The sequence below is a fragment of the Falco peregrinus genome, chromosome 7 (genome assembly GCF_023634155.1).
Source record: "Falco peregrinus isolate bFalPer1 chromosome 7, bFalPer1.pri, whole genome shotgun sequence".
In the NCBI taxonomy this organism is placed as follows: Eukaryota; Metazoa; Chordata; class Aves; order Falconiformes; family Falconidae; genus Falco; species Falco peregrinus.
The window spans coordinates 2,474,797-2,485,921 of record NC_073727.1 but is presented as its reverse complement, the minus strand read 5'-3'; positions in this window follow the sequence as shown (position 1 = coordinate 2,485,921).

Sequence of the window (11,125 nt, the reverse complement as noted above, 5' to 3'; positions counted from 1 at the left end):
ACAAACGAATGCCACAAGCAGTGCCCTGTCTGGTCTTTTATGAGATGTTGATAGTGTTCGCCATGCGACATTACAAAATAGAGCTGCAATAGATTTTTTGCTTCTGGCACAAGGTCATGGTTGTGAAGAGTTTGAAGGGACGTGTTGCATGAACCTTTCAGATCATTCGGAATCAATTCATGCTAGCATCCAAAGATTGAAGGATGGAGTTTCTCATCTTCAACAAAGTGATACTTGGGATTGGTTAGATAAACTGTTTAGTGGTTGGGGCATTTCAGGATGGTTAAGAAGTTTAGTGAAGATGATTATATATGCTTTAGTTGCTTTTTTGTTTGTTTTATTACTTATACCTTGTCTTTTACAATGCTTACAAAAATTAATAACTCATTCGATTTCAGGGGTTCTTTTTGTGCAACAGGAAGGGGGAGATGTAGGACAAGGCCTCAAGGACAAGAGTCCAAGTACTGATAGCCTGATGAATAGAGACTTGTTAGAACTTGTAGGGCACAAGCCCTGGGAACAAAGGAACAAGCTAACTGCAGACCCCTGAGCCGTCACAGCTGAGGAGGCAACCAGACGGACAGAGAAACAAGTAGCCAGATAAGGGAACGGATGGCGCCGATATGTAATCAAGAAAGCCGCGTAGAAAGAAACTCCCTAACCTTGGAATAGAAATTATTGCTATGTCAAGATAAACTAGTAAGTTCCTATTGTTCTAACGGTGTGCCTTAAATATCAACCAATCAGTGTTTTTTACGCTTAAGATTTAACCAATCAGTGTGTAATATGTAGGAGGTAGAAACGTATATAATTGTAAGAAAATCACTAATAAAGGGACAACTTGCTTGCATCAAGCTGCGTCCCGTCTCTTCATTCGCCGCAGTTGGAGGCAAAGCTGGAGGTGCCTACAAGAGAAATGTTGCAGTTGGGAGGTGGCAAGGGACAACCTGGAGCGGGAAGCGACTGTTGGCCAGACTGCTCCCTTAGCTGTCCAGAGGAGCTCCCTTGGGCTGGTTTGCATCGGCCACATTGCGCAGAGTCATCTGCGCCCCTGCAAAATAGACCGGCTGCGGCTCTGACATCGAGACAATGAAGTAGGGCCCCGGCAAAGCCCCTCTGACCCCCTCTGTCTTTTTGTAGCTATTTTGTGGGCCTTTTGTTTGCTCAAGCAGATGCCTAGTGCATTTGAGAACCACCTTGCCACTTCCCCTTCCTATGTATCAGCCTGGGGGGGCTGGAGGCATAAGCCACACGCAGCCCGGCTCTGCTGCTGGGCAGAGGCACAGCAGCGACGTGGCCTCCTCAGAGACTGCCCTCCTACAGCAGAAGACAGGCTGTCACCGTGGCTGCGGGGCTGACATACCTCTCCCGTTGCAGACTCCACCACTGTATCTCCCCCAGCTTTTTCGTGGACACTGAGCAGAGAGGGGCATGTCTGCTGCAAGGCTTCTGCCCAGTGCTCGGTATCCTCTGTGTCTGCACAAACACTTGGCTCTTCCAAATGCAGCTCTAGAAAGAAAAAGCCCTTGCAGCCAGGTGACTTCTTGGAGGTAAAACCCAGCTCCAGCAAAACCCACCGGCAGCCCTCCAGCGCTTCTGTTTTCACCCCTCCGTGCCCGGCCTGCAGGCCTCAGCTCACCTTGCTGAGCAAAGTGTTTGTGCCCCAAGAGGCAGGGGCAGAGGCCATGAGACAAGCGGGTCTGAGAGGACCACACAGGATGCCCAGCCCCGCCAGAAAGGATGCTGCAGGTTCTGGCATCCCAAGCATCCCAGCCTGTGACACCCCTCAGTCCCACTGCCTCTTACCTCCAGATCTCTGCCTGGTGGCCAGCGACTCCTCGGCTGCTGGGCAGGGGGGGCCACTTGTCTCCTCCCCAAAGATTTCGCCACAGTTCTCCACCAGAAACTGCACCAGCACCTTCACCTGCACGCATCAAAGCCCTGTTGTCAAGCCAGCTGCTGGAAATGGACCAAGCAGCCTTTGCCACTCCTGCGCCTTGCCTGTGCGCAGAAGGCGGTGGCTGTGGGGCTGCTCTTGCAGGCAGCCACCCCAGCAGCATCTGCCCAACGGAGGAGGAATCCAGAGATCCCACCTCAGAGGGACCGCCAAGGCTGCAGCTCACTACAGCGCCAGTACCTTCTCAGTGACCTTCAGCATGGCCTCCAGCGAAAGGAGGCCCTCATCAAGTGGGCCCAGCAGGCTGGGCCCAACACAGACAGCCAGGTTGCTGCAGCTCATCTTGCTACTGGCTTCATTGCGGCCGATGTGCTGTAGGAGAGCCAGCAGCCGCTTCAGAAGGAGCAGATTGGCCACAGGCAACTTCTCGGCCACCCTGAGGGAAGAGGAGCACGAGGTAGACAAGGCGCATGCTGCCCACAGCCATCCCTCAGCCTTGCCCAAGGTGGGCGGGAGCCAGTGGTCACGTTGCGTAGCCTTGCAGGTGCTCTCAGCCAGCGGTCAGGGCTCCTGCTTGCTCAACAGGCAGGCTGCTGCCCACACTCACGCTTTCAGCTCTTCCATCTTCTCCTCCCTGCTGGTCTTCTGCATGGCTCCCATCCAGTCCTCGTACATGCTGTTCACAAGGAGCCTGCCAGGAATGTTTCGCAGGAAGTCCTGCAAGACCAAGGGCTCCAGGTGAGCCTTTGAATGCTCCAGGCCGGCCAGGAGCTCCTCCAGCTGCAGCTCAGGAGCACTCACCTTCAGGATGACAGCGAGCAGCAGCGCAGGCTGGCTGGCCAGGTCGACATCTCTGCCACGGTCCAGAGCCTCCTGCAGCTCCCAAACTGCTGTCCCGCTGGCAGACAGGCGAAATATCCCCACTGTTGATGGTCCTTCCTGCCAAAGGGCAGACAGCAGCTCCTGCAGGTGAGGTGGGAGGACAGTTGCTTGGCTGAGGAGCTGCTTTCCAGCAGCGGTGGCCAGAGCACTGCCCCAGGGCTGGCTCCTTGCTGTGGGTGCAGAGCCCAGTCCCCTGTCCCTGGAGCCCCGGGACACCCACCACCTCTAAGGAAAATGCGGAGGGAGGGCTGGGCAAGCCCTGTGCAGGCTGGCTTACCTGCATGGGCTGGGGCAGCGCGCCATCCTCCCCACCGAGGGCTGCCAGGGGCTGCCCAAAGAGCGCCTTGCCACAGCTGGAGCCCGCCTGCCCTGGTGCCTGGGCAACGGCCGCGCTCTGCCGCAGAGCTAAGGGCCAGGGCAGCCCCCTCCTGCTGCTGCTGCTGCTGCTGCTACTGCTCCCTCCTGCCGCAAAGCAAAAGAGAGCCAGAGCCCATCAGTGGAGACTGCCAGGCCAGCGGTCCCGGAGCCTGCCCGGCCTGCCGCCCAGTGCTGAGCAGTGCGGCAGGATGGGCAGGGAGCCAGCAGCTGCAGCCGTGGCTCCGGTTCAGTGGCTGGGAAGCTCCCGAGAGCCGGCGTGCCACCAGGGCAGCAGCAGAGGCTTCGTGTCCCCCCAGAGCCAGATCCGGCAGCCGCTGCCCAGTGGGTGTCCTTGCTCATCCAGGCGATGTCCTCCCTCGGGCTGCCCAACCTGCACGGTGACGCTCCAGGGACAAGTGAACACAGATCAGCTGCTTGCAGGAGGTGGCCTTTTGTTCCAAAACTCACCTGGTGAGCGGCAAAGTCCCTCTCCGTTGCTCGATTCGGCCGCGGGAGGCCCTTGCTTGGCATCAGTCTGCAAGAAGGCGGCAGCGCTTAGCACCAGTGCCACCGGCGAGGCCATGCCAGTGTTCCTAGTGGCTCCCCGACCCCCTCCACTGCCCAAGAGGCACCGTGGGATGCTCTCTCCCTCCCCCCGGCACAAGCTCCCCCGCCTCGCTCCACATCCCTGGCACCCCGGCACAGCCAGAGGCGGGTGAAAGGCAGCCATCCTCACCCTTGCCTGCCGCTCCACCAGCCTCTCCAGGCTCCTGGCGCTGAACGTCCTCCACTGGGCAAGAGAGAAGGAGGGGAAGAAGATGAGCGGCGATGCCTCAGCTGCTCGGCTGGAGGACCACTGCTCGGGGACAGAGCCCGGAGCAGAGAGACACTCACGGCACAGCGGCGGCTTAGCTCCTTCTCCAGGAGTCTGAGTGACGGCACATGGGTGACTCGAGGTCTCTTGTGCCCTTCTGGTGTCCTGTGGAGCGGGAAGGCACAGGGAAAGAGCTGGGTGAGCCCCAGGCCGCCTCTTCTCCCTTGTCTGGAGAGCTGGGGAGCTGTGTTCCCCCGGCCAGCTGGGAGCATCCCCCCGGCTTACCCAAGCAGCGTGTCCACCCACTGCTCCTTCAGGGCCCAGGAGCTGCAGAAAGAGAGGAGACACAGTGTCAGGCCCCGCAGCCCCCAGCCCGTGGGCAGAGGTGGGTGCCTGCACACCCCTACCCCGTGGGGAAGGGCACAGGGGCAGGATGGAGCCCCGCGGGGCGGGGCAGAGGTGCTGCCCAAGCCCTGGCTCCCTCTGTCCTGCCACCCTGCCCACACAGATGCTTTTGCCCTTCCCTTCTGGGGACCAAAAGGTGGCCAGGGGATGCAGGAGGTGGCAATGCCCCCATCCCTCCCTGCCGGCGTGCTGCCTGTCCCCTGGCCAGGCTCTGCACGGGGGGCAGAGGCCACTCACAGGGTGGCGTGGGCACAGCTGGGAACCTCTCCTGCCCGGCCATGGGACGTGGCACCACGACTCACCCAAAGTCGGCAACGCAGGAGCCAGTGGGCCAGGCGAGGATGAGGGAGGTCCTGCCCTCATGGCTGCCTTCCTCTTCTTGGTGTCCCGCTGCCCTTTCTGGGCTGCTGAGCACCCACAGCTCGTGCAGGGCCACGCGGAGCTGTGGGCGCAGGGTGGTGCCACGTCTGCGGAGGGGAGACGTGGGCAGTGAGGTGGAGGTGGCCTCCTTGGGGTCCCCACAGGCAGAGCCCTGTCCCCCACCTGCCCTTGGGACGGGCACCGGTGCCTCCAGCACCGAGGTGCCGGGGCCCGGGGTGGGTGCCAGGGTGTCCCTGTCCTGGTCGCCAGGCAAGGGCTGGGGGAAAAGCAGGTGGGCTCTGAGGGTCTTACTGCAACTTGGCCACCACCAGTTCCTCCGGGAGGAGGAGAAGGCGCCTCTCACTCCTCTTGCGGCCCTGGGTCAGCCGCACGTCCGCGCTCAGCGCTGCCTCGTCGTCGCTGAGAGCCTCCCTGCAGAGCAGAGAAGAGCGGGCATGAGAAAGGCCACTGCTGCGGGGTCCGGCCGTGCCCGCGTGTCCCCAGGCCGCAGGGGGAGCCCACCTGGAGCCACTGCAGCAGTTGGCCTGGCCCATCCTGCCCGGGACAGCAGCACCCTCGCCGTGCACAGAGGATGTGGCCCAGCCGGCGATAGCGAGGATGGGAAATAGGGCGCTGGTGCCAGGACAGCGCTGTTTGGCCAAACCCTGCCTCGTCCCAGCGCCACTCCGTGCCAGCACAGCTCCCTCCTGCCGCCTCTGGTGGCTGCTGGCTCCAACTGACCAACACTCCACTCCCAATGGAAAGTGGGTGGAGCCTGCGGGGGGCTGGGGTCTCTCTACAATATGGCCACCCATGCCTTGCCCTGGGGAGCCCCAGCATGACAGGGCAGGGGGCAAGGACCACCTCCCTCCACCTTCCAGCGGTGCCTCTTTCCTCGGGCTTCACCATTGCTTCCCAGTGTCCAACTAGTTTCGGTGCCCCAGGCCTGGTGGTTCAGCCAGGTCTCCATTCCTCGCGCTGCTCATCAGCCCGTGGTGTGTTTGCTTTCCTCCAGGCCTCAGGCCTGGCTCCTGTTGGGAGCGGCCTCGCAAACCCGCCTGCCAGGTCCCGCAGCACTTGAGGGTGCACCCCATTAGGGACATGAGCATCTCCACTGGGCTCAAGTGTCATCTAATCTCACCCTCTTCCAACCGACCTTACCCAATCTCCTTGCACTAAGGGTACCTCTTCTCCAGCCTTTCCAGCTCTCCAGGGCCTGGCATGTCTGAAGGCTGGTCTTGCCAGAACCACCATACCCCAGGAGGATTGGCAGAACCTAGACCAGCCCCAAGTGCTGCCATGGTCTAGTGAAGGCCAGCAGAGGTTTACTGGAGAGACAAATAATTCCCTGAAATTGTGACATATGATGAGTTCTTGTAGCCCTGGGGAACTGGGCATCGGAGCTGTTTTCACTGCTGTGCCCTGTGCTGGTTCTGCCTTACGGTGCTCAGCTGGCACGGTCTTCACTTCTCTGTTGGCAGTTCAGTGTGGCAGCAGCAGCCGGGGGTTCCAACCAGCAGCAACGCGGTGTTGCCACCTGCTTAGCATAGAGGTCCCTCAGCCACTGTGCCTTGCCCAGTGGGGTGTGTGGCTTTCCCTGGATTCCCCATGCCTGTGTCTGTGACGCTCACAGTCAAAGCCTGCAAGGGAAAAACGTGAAACCAAGGGAGGGATAAAGACCCAAGCAGTTAGTATTCACCAGTGAGTATTTGATTTCAGCCCATCCCTCTGCCTCCGTGCTTAGCACTGTACAACCACCCAGCGCAGGAGAGTGGCTCTGCCATGGGGGCGAAGCACCTGCGCAGGCAGGAGAAGGGGTGGGGGACCGCACGTACCTGGCTTAATTCTACAGTCTCGAAAGAGATTTCGCCAGCTGATGTCATGACTTGTCCGAGGCTGGCAGTGATGTCGGCCACAGAGGCAGTAATTAAAGCCCTGGCCTCCCAGCTGGAGGCACAGCCGTGTCCTGTGTCCTCCGAAGCAGCGCTGGACTGACATGGCAGGAGCCTTACGTAGCCAGGCCAGATTTTCATTTTTGGAGTAACAGCTTCAGATCCACCAATGCAGGATTTTTCACTGTAAGCTGGAGAAGCAACACACTTATTTCCCTTTCTGTCTCACACTTAACTAGATGGCAGGTGTGTCAGGGGACCAAGGGCTTCTCTTCCAGCCAACAACACAAGGCTTTGGTTCTCATTCCCTCATCACGTTGTGTTGGCTAGCAGAGGTTTGCACTGGCATGTGACATATTTTCTTATTGCTCATCTGCAACTGCAGTCACATTTCAGAAGTGTTTTGGCGCACTGCCCCACTGGCAGCTGGCACTTGCAGCAGCAGCTTCTCCAACTGAGGTGGTTTGGGTGCAATGCATCAGCCCATCTCTCGCATTGCACAAGGTCTTCCTTTCCCCCTCGCCTCTTTTGGCTGTACTGGGACATGTGACATCTTTTCAAAGAATCTTTAATCTTTTTCAGCATTTGGAATGGGCCTGAATAAATCCTTGTCAGGGGAAAACTTTATGAGAAAGACGTGGTGTTCTGGCTGGTACAATCTCTCGCAGGTGCAGGATGACGATAGCCATGATGCAGCAATGCAATAGCATGGGGTGTGAAAACCACAACTGGTTTTAGTGGGAAGAATCGGGCTGGTGGTGCCTGCGGACCCCTGATGTGCTCCTTACCTATCCTGTGAGTGTGCTTTTCTGGTAGACACACTCACCCCATAGTTCCCTGGAAAAGAAAGGCTTAGAAATGATGGGAATTTTCTATCACCACCTGAATACCACTTAAAACTGTGGGATAATTAAGGTTGACAGCTTTAATTCATTGGCCCCATTTTCAGGTAAAACTATTCATTCAACCAGGGTAAGGACAATAGATGACTACCGGTGAGTTCATCAGCTGTAAATCTGGGGTGTTAAGTAAAATAAACATGTTGTAAAGCTTCTGCCCTGTTTCGTCCCAGCTATTCTTTAGACTATTCATCTATTTTGGAAAGCTTATTGGTTCAAGATTTAAAAATCATGGACTACATGTGAGGAGCAGGTGTGATGTGGACGTGGAGGAGACTGAGGTCCTGATAGGAAACAGGGGTGGGAAGGTGAGATGCTGGCATCCTTGGCGAGGGATGAAGCAAGCTAAGGGAGAAGTAAGGGGGCAGGGGGTGGGCACATGCATGTGTGGTTTGGGGATCGCTGCCCAAGTTCAAAGCACTTATGCAGATTATTGCTTGTAACTTGTATTTAAGCCCAGACCCAAAGCGGTTAAATACCTGCCCAAACGTCCAGCTGGTGTCCCCTAAATGTGTGCCTGTGGGGCATCAAAGCCTGCTCAGCCAGGGGGGTCCTGGTACGAGGGTCCCTGGGCTTAAGCAGGGCTGAGGCCAGCAGCTGGAGGGTCTGTAGAAACTCAGCTACAAATGTCAAAGCCACAGAAGCTTAGTCTCCAATAAACAGCTTTAATCTTATTTATCTCAAGCCTTTTATCTGCAGGCTTTCTTGGCTGGTTTTGTTTTCTTTACATTTGTTTACATACACTGAACTAAGAGTTTTTCTGGAAATGCTGGTATGGCTTTTAACTGTAGGAATGATTCACTGAGAATAATTAATTCAAAGATCTTGGCATCTCTTTTCCTTGTAATCTGGTGATGGATATTCAGTGATTTTCTTGGAGGTTTTTCTCCCTGTATGTGCATGTTTACACTCACACCCACACAGACTCACACACATTTGCAAATGCAGATACTTCCCTCTTCTTCTGGAGCTTTTAAGTTCTAGAGCAGCGTATCTGACCTGTGTGATTAACCCTTTCTGCTACGCAGCTCCTTTCTTTACATCCAAAAGCATGACAGAGCTTTTGTGATTTGTGAGACCCTTCCTATAGGTTTTTGCCCATACCATGAACCCCCTGAGCTCCCAGAGCAGAGCAGACACACAAAACACACTTCAAGGAAGGTCTGTGCTCTCTGCTGACTGCTGCGGCTGTTCGGGCTCCATCTGGGGGACAGCTGGCTCAAACCAGGCATTTTCCTAAGGAATTAAACAGCACAGAGCTGCTCCCCAGGCCCAGGATTGTTCCCCAGCGTTGTTTAATTTATTAAATATTGTTGATACGGAGATTACAGCTTGTTCACATGTTAATATCCATTAGCTGGGAAGCAGTGAGTTGCGCCCCTGAGACTCTGTAAGCCTTGAGGAGTGGGACTTATGTAGCAAATGAAGCAGGGACCTCACAGTGTATGAGACAAGGGGTTTGCCCGCTGGCCCTGTCTGTGAAGTCTCTGATGGCCCTTGGAGTGGCTTATCACTCTAAATGTCAGTAACACTGAAATGATTTCCTTTGTAGAGCTCACAGCTACACTCAAATAGTTTATTTTTTTCCCCTTGTTCTGAAACCCATCGTCTGTGCGCTGCCAGGATCCCTGTAGCCCGGTAATTTGCACTGTTATTTCAGAAGTTAAAAGCTATTATGGTGCTTTTTAATCACCAGCACAGCATGGCAAAAACCCCTCATTGCTTCACAGTGATGGTCATACCATTGCGACACCGATGGCTGCCTGGGGACCTGGGCCAGGCGGCTAGCAGGCTGCTGGTGAGCTGGCATTAGCCAAATAGTGTCATGGCAGAGCCCGCAGCAGAATGTGGAGTCACTCTGTAATTATGCTCCTGTTTTTTCTGTTTTGTCTATGAAACAGAGTCACTGGAACAGGACAACTTTCATAAATTCAGGGAGGGCCAAGATTATTTTAACTATCTCTAACAGCACTTGGCTCTTTGAGGATTTTTATCCAAATGTCTGCAAGCCCTTGCTCTTCACAAAGAACGATAAACGTAATTAGCACGGTTCTAAAGTGGGGAAAGCCAAGGCTTAATTAACTACTCATGGATATGCAGCAAATCAGTGGCAGAGATGGGAAGAGAAACCAGTTTTCCTGACTCCCATTTATGCCCCAGTCAGTGGATTCCAGTGCCATCTCTATGTGTAGCAACTGCAGTGGGATAAACAAGACAAAAAGTCGCAACAGGGCAAAGCCGAGGGTGGCCCAGAGTCCCTGGACAGCCCTGTGGCCGGCCGACATGGCTCTGGGGGACACCGTTGCCTATGGTCTGGCATTTGGTGAAGCCAGACCGGCATCAGGAACCTGCACAATGCATGTGTGGGAGACCAGTCTGCTCCTCGGAGCCTTGCCCTTGTAATAATCCAAAAGTTTGCTTACAGGAAAGGGTTCCTGCTGGGGCATTGCCCACCCATCCGCTCCCTGCCTCCCTGCCACCCCCACTGGGCTAACCTGGGACTCCGAGCTTTCTCCAGTCGGGAAAGTCAGTGGTCTAGGACGGAGTCATGGCAATATGCACCCTGCACCATCCACTGGGGCTTCTGGCTTTCCAACCTGTGTCACCCTTGTGCCAGCCTGCCCGTCACCACCCATGCAGCCTCAGCCGGGACCTGCAGCCACGCAGACCCATGCTGTCACGGAGACCCACGCTGGGTGAACCCCTGCTTCTGAAAGCCGAGCCATGCAAGTGGAGGAAGAGGCTGTATTGAGGGATGCAGAGATGAGATAAGCCAGGCACGGACTCCTCAAAGGCAGTGTTTAGCCGTTGTTCTCCCAAAAGGCTGCTGATCGAGAGGGATAGCCTTGAAATGTTCTGTTCTGAACAGGTGGTGCCAAAGTGGAGGGAGGGATCTCTCCTCCATCCCTCTCACTGACCCCGGGATGGGTGTACTCAGACTCTATTACCTTCACAGCTACACACCTGGGTGCAGAGCTATGCTGAGTGGTGTCCTCCTTACGCCCCACCAGCTATCACAACAGCTCTGGAGGTCAAGGTGCTCGCAACATCTCCATGGGCTCTCTGGAGGTTGCACCACCCATCTGACTTACCTTCTTTTCCTACAGCTGCGGTAGAAGCTGTCTTAGCAAATGAGGAGAAATCATGGCTACACAAGTGACATCCCTTTCCTGGTTTGGGTCAGAACGTAACCTTGAGCTTGTGCAATAGAACAGACTCCTCTGCCTGCGGCTCCCAGAGCACAGCGCTGCATGCCTGCAGGCGTTTAGCTAACTCCAGGAAGCAAATCAAGTTAAAATGCTGCAAATGAGATTTTTTTTTTTTTTTCCCTAGCATTTACTGATGACTTACTACATTGCATCAGGGAGGCTTTCAAAACAGGAAGGTATTTCTACTCCAGGCTGAAATAACACACTCTAGTACCGCCAGCAGGGAACTTGCTGCTCACACCCTGGGCAATACCCGCTTTTGCTGAGAGCAGCAGTAGGTGCAACCCATGGCAAGGGGTGACTCTAGAAACATGTAAATAGAAACTGTAGTTTTTGCTTCCAGCCACAAGAAGAGGACCTATTTAGCATTTGCTCAGGTTGTTACAGGACGATGTGGTTTCCGTTTTCAT